Source organism: Pholcus phalangioides, unplaced genomic scaffold (assembly GCF_987345545.1).
Source record: "Pholcus phalangioides strain wild (caught in Gottingen) unplaced genomic scaffold, Ppha-v1.0 ptg000010l_1, whole genome shotgun sequence".
NCBI lineage: Eukaryota > Metazoa > Arthropoda > Arachnida > Araneae > Pholcidae > Pholcus > Pholcus phalangioides.
This window is the reverse complement of record NW_028301603.1, coordinates 43,139,032-43,154,310: the sequence shown is the minus strand read 5'-3', so window position 1 is coordinate 43,154,310 and position 15,279 is coordinate 43,139,032. Positions and strand designations below refer to the sequence as shown.

The window sequence follows — 15,279 nt, the reverse complement described above, 5'->3', positions numbered from 1 at the left end:
ATATAAAATTTCATTTTTTGCCCTCATGGCTATGTTCTGAACTGACGTTATGAAAACCATCGTTGATTGGTGGTAGTTTGAGAAATGGTAGAATGTCAGTAAGAAACAGTAGAATGTCGTACCTTTACAGTTATGGGTGCAATGTTAAGGTTCGCTATAACGAAGCTCACGATTACTGGGGGAGGCTGTTGTTCTAACGGATTTCTCGTAAAATGCGAATTTCATTTTTTTGCTCTGTCAGGTGACAAGTTGCTGTAAAATTGCTGCTCATCCAGTATTCGCCAATACGCATCTAGACGCGTATTCGTCGCATCAAAATTAATTTTTAATTATGCAAATTTCATTGAGAAGTGAAAATACTGTTTAAAATCGCAAAAAATATGTGTGTGTGTATATATATATACAGGGTGATTATAAAAAAACTATCCCGACGTATGGGCCCCTAACTATCATACCATTCACAGAAACTGAATGAAATTTTATCATAAGGTATTTTGAGGTATGCGCTCAAGAATGATATGGAAAACAACAGTGTCACTCTAACAGTTACGGTTACAGTGAGAAAATTTCGAAAATATCAAATGGCAACACCAAGTTTTTTGTATTGGAATGTGATCTCCATTGTGAAAAACCCTAAATAGCGTTCGAACGGCAACTGTAGCATGAAAATCACCGGCGGTAGATAGGCTAAAAGTGAGGACAACCAATAAGGACAGATAAGCAGCATAAAATAAAGCATTTTATTGTGTTTCACAAATTTTCCACATGACCTTGTGGAGGACTAATCAGGCTGGCATCTCAGCCGAAGAAACGGTGTGACGAATGAAACGAACATTAATGCTCTGGTGCACGGCAAAGTCCTTTTTACTTTTTCTTTGCCTAGCTCCGGGGATTTTCGTGTTACAGGTGCCATTCCAACGCTATTTAGTGTTTTTCACAATGGAGATCACATTCCAATACAAAAAACTTGGTGTTGCCATTTGATATTTTCGAAATTTTCTCACTGTAACCGTAACTGTTAGAGTGACACTGTTGTTTTCCATATCATTCTTGAGCGCATACCTCAAAATACCTTATGCCAAAATTTCATTCAGTTTCTGTGAATGGTATGATAGTTAGGGGCCCATATGTCGGGATAGTTTTTTTATAATCACCCCGTATATATATATATAACTTTTCTAATTATTTGTGTATAAAAAAGATAATATTGTGGTTAAAAAGACACCGATTGTGTGACTGTTTGCCGACTTACTCTCATAGAAACATTCGTGTATGACCAACGTAATCATATCCATCAGGAAAAATACGGGCAATTCAGATCGCTGTATGACGCTAGAAAGCCTCTAATTGTTGAAAAGTTGCCAATTATGCCTGAGACTGCTTAAAAAAACTGCTTTTGGGTACGAAAGAGATGTCCACCGGAACGCGCTCGTAAAAAGAAAAATTCTGTTAGTTTTTTGGACTCGCTCATGCCCATAGAAACGCTTAAAAATATAATTGTAATAAATTTTATTTTTCATCAAAAATGGATGGTTTTAAAATATTAAATTTTTTTTATATCTTAAGTGCTGAAATTTTTGTTTTCTAAATTAAAGTTTGGAACCTCACACCTTCAGGGAGAAAAAATCAAGTGTTTCATGAATGAAAAATACTTCTTTATAATTACCGTGTGCCCTTCCCCCAACCCCGTATTAGCCGGCATGCCGAGAAGTTCGAGTCACAGATTCCGGAAAATTCTGGGCTCTAACAATTTAATTGATTAAATCGGTCGATCTTAATCTTCTCTATTCCTTTGCATTGTAGGATCCTCTGTTTTACGAACTGCTTTTAGGTAGTTCTATAGTATTCTATATTTTTACTTTTTCTACAATTAAATTAATTGTTAAATAAATCTATTAATAAATAAGTCTTGATTTTTTTTTAAATGTCGGATACCAATCATCTCCGTTCACATTGATTATATGAATTAAATATAAATATGAGTTGATTGCGAAGAATTTCTGTATCCTTTAACCATCATTCCCACATCCTGGAGCGGGCCCATAGGCTGGGATCTTAGCGGGCCCTCCGGTCAGACTTTTCACGGGCCCCTTCTATTGTTAATTTATAGCGTGAAAAGGCAAAAAATGATGAGAACTGTCCCGGGCCCCTGGACTAGAGCCCTGTCACCCCCCCCCCCCCTTCCGCTTGTGGGAGCCATGCTCTTAACTGGAATGAGTAGAATGAAAATATTAAGGAACTGAATTGCAAGATATGACTTAATTCAAAAGCTCAAAAGCAATAGCATATTTCTTCGATCATTGAACATGCAGAAAAATGTGCGGAATAGTATTTGTATTTCCTGTTAGGTTAACGTTAGAGCAATAAGTAAATGATCAATTGATTTTTTTTTTATATATATATTAACTTTTATTGCAATAATCGAATTTCCGCGTAAAACAAGTTTGTTTCAACGCAAACCGTTTTTTAACTAGACACACAAATATTCAAAACGATGGTGTTCCTCAATTTTCGCGATATGCTGCCCGCTTATGAGGCGGACTATGGCAATAAAACCGATGTACTCAATGCGGAACACTGGTCGTTGAAAGGTAAGAAAAAATTGGATATTTCAATTATATATAACGTAATAAACATTATTTTAATCAACGATATAAAGGAAATCACAACGTTATTCACTCAGTTAATGGTTACTTCTGCAAATAACACTTATAATAAAATATCATGTTAGTTTCTTTGGTAATGAATTAAAAACAGGATGCTATTCATGTGCAAATAGATGTCTAATAAAGCAAATCAGCCGCGGGAACGGCTACTATGGGTGCATGACATGGTACGACCAATTTTCAGTATTTTTTTTCCTAGCGACATCAATCGATCATGAAGCATATCTGGGTGCTTTCCAACAAACAGTTCTATTTGGATAGTGCATGAAATCTGCAGCATTACAAGCAAATGCAATTAATTTGTTGGCATTCAAAACTTTATGAATGTTGTCAAAGGAAAAGAGATGGCTAAAAAAAACAATAATATAAGCCAATGATGATGCTTCAAAAAAAGCAAATACTGCACATGATATAAACGTTGAAACTATGAATATGCACGATAAAATTTCAAGTTATTTTTTCCTCCAATAAAAAATACAAAAAATGCCCCTCTTTTTACAAAACTAACCGTTAAAATTTAGGACAAGGATGAAATTACTCCTCGAAATATTCGTTTTTTGTACAGCATTGTCTGCACCACAATAGTTTTTTAGACCATTTCGTTCGAATATTAGCGAATAAACCGTAGTCTGGCACTTAATTTGTGGTCTCCTGGAGTTGCTTCTCTCTTTGACCAAATACCATCTTTGACCAAAAAGTGCACCGTCAGTTTTTTTCGCTATAAGAAATCACTGTTCCCTATTCTGCTTTTTTTTACTGACTAAACGTCACTTGAAGAGGTAGAAATAGTTTTTTTGGTCAAAGATGTAGAACGATGAGTCCGTTCTACATTACAGGGGCCTTAAGGTGCCTATTGCGTCACGTCACTAACTATGTGAATAAATTCCCACGGATCAGAATGCACTACGACACTTTTGGTTACCTTCAGTCCGGAGTCCGGGCACAATGATTGTCATTCCAAATATTCCAGCGTATATTGGCAGTCAGGAGTGCCGCAGAAGTTCTTCGAGATCAGACAGAGAGTGTGATATTGAAAATTTTAAACTCTAAAGTGTGATCATGAGTTCCAAATGGCCGTGAACTAGAAAAATTCTGTATTTCCTGCTCTATTTGCAAGCTTTGCTGAAAGATGTATGGTAAATTTCCGAGCTAGAACAGAGGGCAAGAGAAGGGAACGTCATATGACCATCCTGAAAATGTGAAATATATTCCAACACCGATTATCATTTTCCTTGTTTTTAGTAACATTTGAAACTCGTGCGGATCAGTGTAAATTTACTACATGGATATTGGAATAGTCAGTCACCAATACCACAGCTTTCGCCCCTTATGATTAAGTGATGCCTCCTTCTGATGAACCACACGTACACACACAATAACATAGTTAAGATTTGTCACTAATTTTCGTGTAAAAAGTTCTTATCTTAAAAATTACTCACACATGATAATTATATGTGCATTCCCTGGAAATTGTTTAAAAATTTCCGATGCGAAAAGAGAGGCATCTAGTGGAAATCATTAATAATGTCATCCTGAAAATAATTCTGATGACTTCAGAAACATACTGTAGTACGTGATATAAATGATATGTGATACTGCTTAATACAATCATGAGTCACAATAAAAATAAATTAATCAAAAATAAGTGAAAGTATTGCATGTGTGCTTTTAATGCCAATGGAGTCCATTGGATTCCTATGGAGATTTTATGAGAAGAAAGCGTCGAGAGAGAGATCGGATTTTTCGTCTCCCTGCCCTTCAAAGCTTCTCGTTTCTCATTCTTCCATAGCAAAAATGTAGGGTTCGGATTTGCTGGCTTTTGATGACAGGGGGGGGGGGGGGGGTTTGTAAGTTGCTTACGTCATCAACCACCCCTTTCTGAAGATATGAAATGGCCCCCAAGTGAACAGGGCGACGTTTGGTGCTTTTTCAAAGCAATGTTTTTTCAAAATAGTTGCGAGTAGGAACGGAACTTCGTTCTGTTTTGCAGATAATGGCAGCACGTAGCCATCTTTCAATGAAAAAATCCGAGAAATTTCAACAATAAGGTAACGGTGGACGAACAGTTCAAAGGGCGTTATTTGTTTGTTTACTGTTTAATACAGCTTTGACGCCACTCCATGTCAACCAACAGCACCAATAATATTCACGGTCTTTCGAATATGTCGCATCGTTTCCTTGTCCGCCGTTACTTGTTAGGGGTCATTCAAGTATTACGTCAGCATCGGGGGGGGGGGTTCGGATTTGCTGACTTTTGATGACAAGGGGGGGAGGGGGTTTGAAGGTTGCTTACGTCATCAATCACCCTTTTTGAAGATATGAAATATTCTAAGCTGCGGACGAAATTTTGCTGACGAGGGGAGAGGAGGGGGTCAAAAATGACTGAAAATCTGCTTATGCAATACTTGAATGGCCCCTTACAGATGATGTTCGCCGCAGTAGTCGACGAGATGTCGCTTTAAAAACGACTCGCTCACAACATGCAAACCCGGAAAGTTTGAATAGTTCTATTATTTCGTTTCTAACGCCTTTTCGGTTCAACTCGTGACCTGCCATTCTGGCCGTTCTCCAGTGTAGCTCTGGCATAAGGAAATTCAACTGATGTTAGCGCTATGCAATAAGCATTCATGTTAATTGCGACATTACGATGAAAAATATAATCATCGTAAAAATGGTCCTTCAAATAAATCGAACACTTTTTTATCCCTAAAGCCGGAATGAATTGAACCAGCACCTCCTAAAGATAGAAGGCCTCCGCACGGGTTGCCATAAACGTCATTCAGACTTCCTAGCAAGTTTGCCACATTTTGAAACACAGAATCCTATTTCGTTTCTTCTTATTTTGGCGTAGAATTTTCCTGATTGGCTCACAGATACCGCATAGTGATTGGATGTGGGGCATAGAAATCGCCAATTCTGTGCCGGATCATTTCTTTTCCGCACAACGATGATACTGACACGAGCAGGGAATTTTTTTCCTTGAATATTCTGTGAGAAAATGGACTACTTACTGACGTCACAAGCAGCGTGCGAAGGCCTTCTATCCTAAGGAGGCGCTGATTGAACTGAGTCAATTTAAGAGTTGCACCACTCTTCTTTTTTTTGTGGGTTTCTCTCAGTTTTTCTCTTTCGTTTTTTTTTTTTATGGAAGGGATCAGTTAAATTCATATACAGGATGATTCAGAACAGACGGGGGAAACTTGAAGAGGTGACAGTACACACCAATGCAAACAATTGTCGTCGAAAAATACATGGTCAAACATGAAACGGAAACGCGCTAGCGTGATTCGAAACGGCCTCGGATGCGTTAAAACGGCATTCCTGTTGAAATTTACCACAGTAAAGGAAATGCATGTCTGATTTTTCAGTATTGCTAGTGCGCGCCAGTATTCCGTACGTTACAACTGTTAGAACGCGGTTGCACGCTGGAATAACTTCACACGGCTGGCGTTCGCGCCTTTTATTCACGGTGACCGCAGAATTGCATACGGCTTCTCCTTCTCCCCAGGTTGCATTTGCATGAATGGTGTTATTTTTCTCCCGATAAATTTCATCAGGAAAGCCGTTTTAACGTTCGTGGAGCAGCCGTTTTGAAGCGCGTTTGAGCTTCAAAACGTATTTTCTGAATCACCCTGTATATATAAATATATATACAGGAATGTATATATGTGTCCGGTTTCTTCCTGCAACATATATATGTATATATATATATATATATATACACTCCCCGCTTCCCACATCTTAAGGAGTATATATATGTATATGTTACCACCAAAGCCAATTCGTGATGGGGCTGGCCACTTCGCGAAGTGGTCAATTCCGTTAAATATTGACCCGGCCTATGTCTGAAATTCGGACATTGGCTGACCAGTTCTCGAAGTGCCCGGTGATCCGTAGCCAAAGTCGGATAACAAAAGACATGATTCGGGATCATTATCAAGTTGGCGTATTTTTTCGTGATAATTATGTCCACGTTAATTATGGCAACCCATCAAACCGCAGTCACGATGCGGTAATCATTATATTTCTCCAAAGTTTCCCCCCCCCCCCAATTTTCAATTTATTCCAGTTTAAGAGATATATATTTTAAATTACAATATACAATATATATTATAAGTCGACAAGACACCAAGGCCTGTATAGCCGACCGTAGACAAATTTTTACGATCAAACTAAGTAAAAGGAAAGAGTAAATGCTAAAAGCGTTAAAGAAAATGCATCCATACATCAAACAGTGTATATCATAATTAATAAGTACACACACACATTTGAATTTATATACAATTATAAATACATTCATTGTATTCAAATACAATTCTCATATAATACATTCAAATGAATTCCATATCTGATGCTGAGTAAGAATTATGGCACACACAGGCAAAAAGTAATAAGAATTTTGCTATTGCATATGAAAATATATGTCAATATCGTCTATTGAATTGTTAATTGGCAGAAAACTATATCTGGTTCTACCAGCATAACAACTGTTTACAATACGCTGCCAGCCATAGAATCAACTGACCAATCGCAAAACAATAGTGTAGTTCAAGCCACTTATGTCCATAAATACAACATGAGACTCCGGAAAACTTGACTTTGATCCAGTTTATCAATTCTCCTGATGATGCCAACCACTAGTGTTGGGGAAACGTTGAGAACAAACTCAAACGGACGACGGTCTTCGAACCCGAAAAAACAATTTTTATCAAATGATGGCCGCGAAAACCTTATAGACTATTTAGAAAACTATATGTTTATATGATTATTTTGATAGTTTTTCTCTCGTCACATTTAGCTAATCCAATGCAGCTGCTATATATAGACAAGTATCACACATTGGCGATTTAAAGAAATAGATTTGGCTCCTACGAACGGTGTTACATCAGCACATCAAGCTTTGGCCAGGGACCTCCGGCCACTTCACGGAATGGTTGGCCAAAGTCCGAATCACATCTGCAATTCGGACTTCGGCCAATTCACGAACTGGCCGGCTTCTTACCCTCGTTTACACATACATAGGTACCAGTGCGGATTGTATTTCACTCGCATTGTATTAATTGTATTTTTATTTTTGTAACAACGAAAATAACAGGAATGTCCCGTAATACGGGACACAAGTGGTCCGTCAAATTGTTTCAGACATTTTTACTCATCCTTGGTTTCAGAAAGGCTGAGAAACACTGCCGTAGTGCATGCCAAGACGCCCATGGATAATGGCTGTATTTCCATTTGACCTCAAATTCCACCCATTGGTAGCACTGCTTTAAGATGGAAAATTTGAAAGCAAAAATCCTCTCTTCCACACTTTTCTTTCCCTCTCTTCTTTCAAATGAATGGCGGAAATTTAATCACAGATTTTTTTTTTTTTCTTTTTCTTTGCAAGAGGAGTACATTAATAGGGTGACCATACGTCCCGTATTTCTCGGGACAGTCCCGGTATTATCTGTTTTTTTCTCTGTCTCGACTTTTTGGCAAAAGTGTCCTGGTTTTTCCCGTATTTTGCACGAAGCCTACTCGAATTTTTATTCTTTATTGAAGTCAAAGATTGAAATTATTTTCAACTTATACAAATACAACGCCACAACAGGCCAAATGCCCAACGATGTGGCTGAAAATATTTAATATTTATTGGGAGAATAAATTATATTATGATAATCACAACTACAAATGAGAATATTAGTCTCCCACATTTGTCTTAGTGAACGTTTTTTTTCGTGGAATTCATTTTAATCCACTGCAATTAGCAGTAATGCTGCATTTTCCGCCATTGTGATTTTCTCGTTATTTCAGCAATATTTGGCGACTTAGTTCAGTTTTAGCATCATTTTGGCGATGTCCCGTATTTTCCCGTATTTGGAATCCCAATTTCCCGTATTTCTCTCGAGGAAATATGGTCACCCTATACATTAATGGACTTTTTTTTCGTAATTAGATATTGATTCTTTGGGGCCATTCAAGTGGCCTTTGGGGCCTTTTTTTTAGCCATTTTTGACCACCCCCCCCCCACCGTCAGCAAAAGTCAGTAAAACACTGACCTCCCCCCCCCCCACCCTTGTCAGCAAAATTCCGTCAGCAGCTTAGTCTTCAAAAAAGGTGGTTGATGACGTAAGCAACCGTCAAACCCCCCCTTCCCTCCCTTGTCATCAAAACTCTGCAAATCAGACCCCCCCCCTCGGTGCTGACGTAATATTTGAATGACCCCTTTCAGTCAATGAAGGGGAAAAAAAATGAAATCTTTTTTTTTCCTCGGGAGATGAAATGTTATTTAGGAGAGTAGGCAAAATTTCACTGGGAGCTATAGCTTTCCATGCTTCCCCTCCCCGACTACGACAATAGCCTCCACTGGGATCTTTGTCGACCCCTCCGTAGCCAGACTTTTCACGAGTCCTTTTATAGTGAATTCATAGCATGAAAAAAAAATAATTGCCACGGGCCCCAGGGCTAGAGCTCTGCCAGCCTCAACCATGTGTGGGGGCCACTGCTGAATTTAAAAGAGCACATTTTCGCTTAAACGACAAGAGTTTGCTTTTCTCTCTAGAGTTATTTATACAAATAAAATTCTAAGAATTTGTTCGCAGTAAAAAATTGGACTTACCCCATTGAAGTGAAGAAGAATCTATTTCATCAACGTGTCACTACGAAATTCTTTGAGATAACAAATATTCTGTAATTGTCCTTTATTTTCTCAGAACAATGACGTTTCATCATTGCAATGTTGCAAATTTGCAATCACTATTACGTGGCAAAAATATATAATCTCACAGGAACGGCAAGTAATTATATGCAGCTGTCATCGAACAGAGATGAGAAAAATTAGCCACGCGCATACACATACACTATAGAAAGTTCTTGACAAAAAAGTGTTTTCCTGTGCAATAGTAGAAACGAGTTTCGTTCCTCGTGGGAGAAACACTGCACTCCAGCGTTTCTCAACCTTTCTGAACTCAAGGACCAATAAAATGTCTGAAACAATTCGAAGGACCACTTGTGTCCCGTGTTACGGGACATTCCGGCATTTTCAGTAGTTCCGAATTGTTTTATACATTTGTCCAGTTTTTTCAACCATGCTTGTTTAAATTTGTAATGTTTACTAAAATCGTGGACGAACGGTGTTTTCGTAACCTATTATGTGATTATCAGTGAAAATACAAACATTCATCTTATATATCTGTCAGCTCTTCAACGTTTTCTCTGAATTTTTCAGTGATTTTGACTACAGTAGGGGATTTTGTCAACTTATGGGAACGTTTTTTGATGGTAATTGGCGACGTCCTGTATTTTACCATATTTAAGATCCCGGTTCCCCTTATTTTTCCCAGTGAAATATGGTCATCTGATCATTTGAATTTTTTTTTCAAATAAAATTTTGTTTACTGCGATTTGTGTGTAGCAAGCAGTCCTTTATTTCCCAAACCTTCAATAATTTTGGCAGAAATTAGCCAACTTATCGTATATTGCATCTTTTGATTACAATTAGTGATATCCCGTATTCAGAACGGAAATTTCCCAATTTTTCCCTGATGATGCATGGTGAACATAAATACTGTATGGAGGTACAATTTTCATTTGAACTCATATGTATATTATTAATATCAATTACAACAGATGAATAATTTTCCATTCAGGTAGAATCGAATTATCAAGTCTGCCTGGGGACCACCTATGTCATCGTCGTGGACCAGAGGTGGTCCGCGGACCATAGGTTGAGGAACGCTGCTGTATACCGCATATCTACTCAAAAAAATAGCCAAGGAATTGGACGACTGCCATTCGCTCATTCTATGCTTATATCAGCGGCTCCCTTTTCATTGAGTAAAAAAAAAGACAGACAGATTCAATTATATTGTTAATTGAATGCACGTGTTCAGTATGTTATGCCTACAAAACGATTTTTTTTTTCCCCCGTGTAGAAACGTTTGGTTTCGGGAAAAAATGCTGGTAAGTTGTTAATAATGTCCGTTTGCAATCCCCATTTCGAGGGACATGGTGCCCTGGGGAATCGCATTGAGGACCATCGACAATCAAATCACAGGAGAGAGGAGTGAATACAGGAAATGGCGGGAAGGTGGCAATGACATTCGGTCGGGGGGTCCTTTTTAAGGAAAAGCCTGTTCTGTAAATCCCGGGGCTTAGACACAGACCCCAGCAAGCGCCAGATGTGTTTAGATAGTGTGCGAGCTTTTCAGGAATTGATAGGTTCCCCGGGTAAATGCAAATAGTGGCTTTTTACCATCGGTAGTGCGTAGAAGAAGCGAGTAAAACGCAAATCACGATTTAAAATTCCTTTCTTTTTTTTTTTGGCATACGTGTAAAGCGCTCTAAGTGCAATATATTTGATTGATGATTGGTTTTGTGAGCAATACCATTCAAATGATTGGTATAGCTTCAGCAGTATGAGTACATATGTTCTGGCGTCCCTCCTTTCAGCACCATCCTTGCGTTTCCACTTGCTAAAGAGAAATGTGTCAAGACAATTATAGTGTTATTGAAGTGAAATCCAAGTTATGTTGTTCCTTTGAGTTTTTGCCCATGTCCTGATTGATCCTTTAAGTTTTGTCCGTGTTCCTGGAAACAACTGAAAAAACATCGGTGTTTTTGGGGAACCCTTGAGGTCAGGGACGCAACTACTTGGGGGGGGGGGGGAGGAAGCAAGTGAATCTGGTGCCCCGGGCACTGGTCCGGGGAGTAACACTAAATTCTTTCTTTAACTGCTCCTTCTACATCATAATAATTGTTAAAATGCGTGCTTGCGCCGGCTGACAAAGTATCTACTGACGGCCCTGCTTAAAGTAGTACAGTATCTATGCTCAAGAGAACTCCTATATTCTAGGATGTTTTCAATCATTTTGGTGTCGTGGACCCTCTGTTATGGAGGTCAATGCATCCAAGACCCCCCCCCCCCTAAATCAATTTCGAGCAATTTCCCACCCCATGTCTCTCACAACCTGCAGTACAGCCCTTCAAAACTATGATCTCTAGAGGATCCACTGGATGAATTTTTCACTGGCCATTTTTTAGTGAATTTATAGTGAGCAAAAAAATTAAAAGAATCGTCCCGGGCCCTCGAGGTAGGGCCCTGTTGGCTCCATCCTTGGGACCAGCATCAAATCCAAAAAATGTATTGTTTTTGGTAATTTGCGCATCACATAAAAAATTGAACAAATAAATTTCAATTTTACAGTGCTAAATGTGTCAATGTGTCATTCATGCAATGATAGATTAAGAACCCTGAAAATGATCCCGCGGACCCCTCACAAAAAACACAGGTTGAAAAACACTGTTCCAGAGAGTCCCTAAACCCCTTCCATTTGCAAAAATAGTTCTAACTGGAATGTTCAAGTGTGTGAATTTATCTGTTTTAAATGCCTTCGTGGTCCGGATAAAAATCTCAAATGAGCAGGATTGGTTCGTGGTGCCCGAGTTTGTCTGATCCCAAGATTATATTCTTGATGGATCAAAAATATGTATACAGTCAGACCTCGGTATAACGTTACCTCTGAAGACCGAATAAAAACGGTTTCCTAAGCGGGGTGACTTAATAATAGAGTAAACCCGATTTGCTAATTGAGCTATCAGAGACCTTTGAAAACTGACGATATAGGCGAGATGTTGTTAAAAGAAGTTATATCGAGGTCTGATCAAATGTGTATCACGGATCATGGAGAGGTTCATGTATCTTTTGGAGGTCCTTGGAGAGATTTCGGAAGGTCCGTGAAGCTTGGATGAGAAAACGTTCAACTCATTGTTTCTGCATTTTTATATATCGAATAATATTTCATAAAGGGGCGCGTGGCATCTATTTTATTAACACGAGAAATCTCATTGGCACAAAGGGTCAGTGGAACACAAACAGTTAAGAACCGCTAATTAGAACTAATATATATAGTGAAAGTGCCTACGAATAAGTAGACTTAAAGAGGAATCGAACAATATAAAGTACGATACAATGTTCAGGACTCGTTTCTAACATGAAGAGGGCCCTGAGCAACTAGGTATTAAGAAGGGGAACCCATGCGACTAGCACTGCAGATGTTTGGTTAGTCAGTGAATATATATATATATAAATTTGGGGGCCTCTGGGCAAATGCCCCACTTGCTCGTAATAAGATCAGGACTTTTAAGATCATTATCTATCTAAATTTCATTATATTTAGTTTATGATGCATGTTCACAGATACTCTTATGAGAGAAGAGAATAATTATTATATTTATATAAGAACAATGAGAGAGAGAGAGGGAGTTAATTGTTTTTTCATACAAAGTTCACGGACCCCCCTCCCCCCCGAGGGGTTCTTAACCAGGGGTCCTTTCAAGCGTTTCGGGCGAAGGGGTATGTGTGTCTGTGAGCTTCGGTGAGAAAGCAATAAAGTTATTATTTTTACATTATGATATGTTTAATATTATTCAGTAAAGGAGCCCGTGGACTTCATTTTATTGGCTAAATGCGTCAGTAGAACACCAAACGGTTAGCAACCCCCTTATATAGTTAAATTACCCTGATAAGATAGCTATTGTATTTTATATAAGTTTGTCATGGATATTCACAGGTACACACATAAGAGAAAACATTCTGTTATACTTCTAAATCAGAAGATTCTTAATCTTTTGTGTTCTTCGGACCCTTCGTGCCGATAACATTAATTCCACGGACCCTCCACAGAATAATATTCAGTATGTAGCCATGTGAAAAAAGTTAATTGAGTTCATTGTTTCCTTATCCAATCTCTCGGACACCCCTGAAAATCACTCCAATGGCCCTCAAAGGCAGTGGTTCTTAACCAGGGGGCCCTTCCAAAGCATTTCAGAGGGTTAGTGAGCTGATAAGAAAACAATCAACTTATTGTTTTTACAATATTACTCAGTATAAGAATCCGAAGACTTCGTCCTATTTGCAAAAGGGATCTCGGGGCCTTCATCTTATTGCCGCAAAGAGTCCGTGGAACACAAAATGTTGAGAACCTCTTCCCCAAGGGTCCGTGAACCCCCTGGTTAAGATCCCTCGCTTTAAATTTTCCGTTTTAATTGAATACAAGCATTCAATTATAACGTATAAACACAAAATTTGGGCCCAACAATGTAGCTTGTAAGAAATAACACAGTATAATGAATGAGAATGACGATGACTTACCATCTTCCCGGACATTCAGCAATAAACGGATGAAGATTCCCGGATGAGGAACTATGATTATGCAGAGATGTCACAGAACACACACACAATATATGTTCCGTGTGAATGTAAACTCTTATAACACTAAGTCGGCGGATCGCGTGTGTATGTGTGTGTCCTCACAGACTGCACGACGGTGAATGGAAAGTGTTACGTACGTGCGGTGTGTGGAGTCACAGACCAATGTTACGTGCGGCCAAAGATAGATAGAGAGAGAGGACTGCTACCATTGTCAATGCATTCAAGGGAAGGTTGCTCGGTACACAGACTCCAGGGCGAAAAGCAAATTCGATCAATAACATGAGCGAGATAACAGGAGCACCAACAAAAAAAAAGGCAAATTTCTAACGTTAACGGGGGGTGCCGAGGGTGGCAGGCCTCTCTCTCTCTCTCTCTCAGAGGGCGCTATCATGAGGAATAGAGCTTTCCCCCCACAGACCCCAAACATTCAAGCGTTTCTCATATTATTAGGTCTTTTATTCACAGAATTTCCTCCCGATGCGGACGAGGGTCGCTCACAATATAAAGTAAACAGGATTATTTTTGGACATTGAAAACGTTTGTATTGGATATATGTATATTTTTTCTGGGATATTAAGAAAATAACGGTGAAAAATGTGTCAACAACATCTGTTCGTAGATGTTCCGTTAGACGGGGGTGAAACGATATTTTTAGCTTGGAAAATGTTTTTCCGTGGATAAAACGTGCGTTTTTTTTAGGTGTTTACGTACGTAAAGAGTGGATTTATGCGGAAGAAACGGTCTACTTATTTTTACGTGTTTCATTTTAACTGATACTTTGTCATTAGAGTTCGCCCTGAATAGATGCAATTGATATATCGGTTCTTTTAGCTGGTATGCGATTTTTAGAAGTGATTTATATATATAGCGACGTAGGCGATGTAGGCGTATTATATATATAGCGACAGTGTTCTTCAACAGTCAGTCCACTGACCGGTGAGGGTCCGCGAAAAACTTTGCCCAGTCAATGTAACCGCTACATAATTTTCAGGTTTAAAAACTTAAATACTGTGTTTAACATTAATTATGTCATTGACCTGCTCAATTGCAATCGATTGTTTTACTAACTTTTATATCTATTTCGTCAAACTTATCTCCATACGAATGGATTCCCAGTTAATAAAGACTCTTTATTGAAAAAAACTAAACTCTTTATCACGCCGTTATAGATTATATCAATTAATTTTTTATGAACATTTGAAAAAGGAAAATATAAGCAAAATTTTTAGTTATTCATTATAAATGTGCTTATATTGATTAAGAATTTTACATAAATGCGTTAGTGTTGAAATCCTTATTGAAGTTGAACGTATTTGACAATCGAAATGTACTTGCAGCATTGTCTGGTTTTGATCGTGAAGACTGCATGTAATGTGTGAACATAATATCGTTCTTTATAAAATCCTGAATCACATTGGAATC

The 15,279-nt window shown here is 38.4% G+C and overlaps 1 protein-coding gene across 2 annotated transcripts in view; it reads right to left on the bottom strand.

Moving 5' to 3' along the window:
* LOC149081536 (core alpha-(1,3)-fucosyltransferase-like) overlaps positions 1-14,217 on the bottom strand; it is a 50,873-nt gene extending 36,656 nt beyond the window's left edge. The window contains exon 1 of one of the 2 annotated variants that reach the window (XM_089238468.1): positions 13,798-14,217. The gene's annotated coding sequence lies outside the window, so the exon portion shown is untranslated. Of the gene's footprint in view, positions 1-9,264; positions 9,298-13,797 lie in introns of those variants that run through there. The other variant, XM_089238469.1, reaches the window with a different exon arrangement.
* Positions 14,218-15,279: the final 1,062 nt, after the last annotated feature.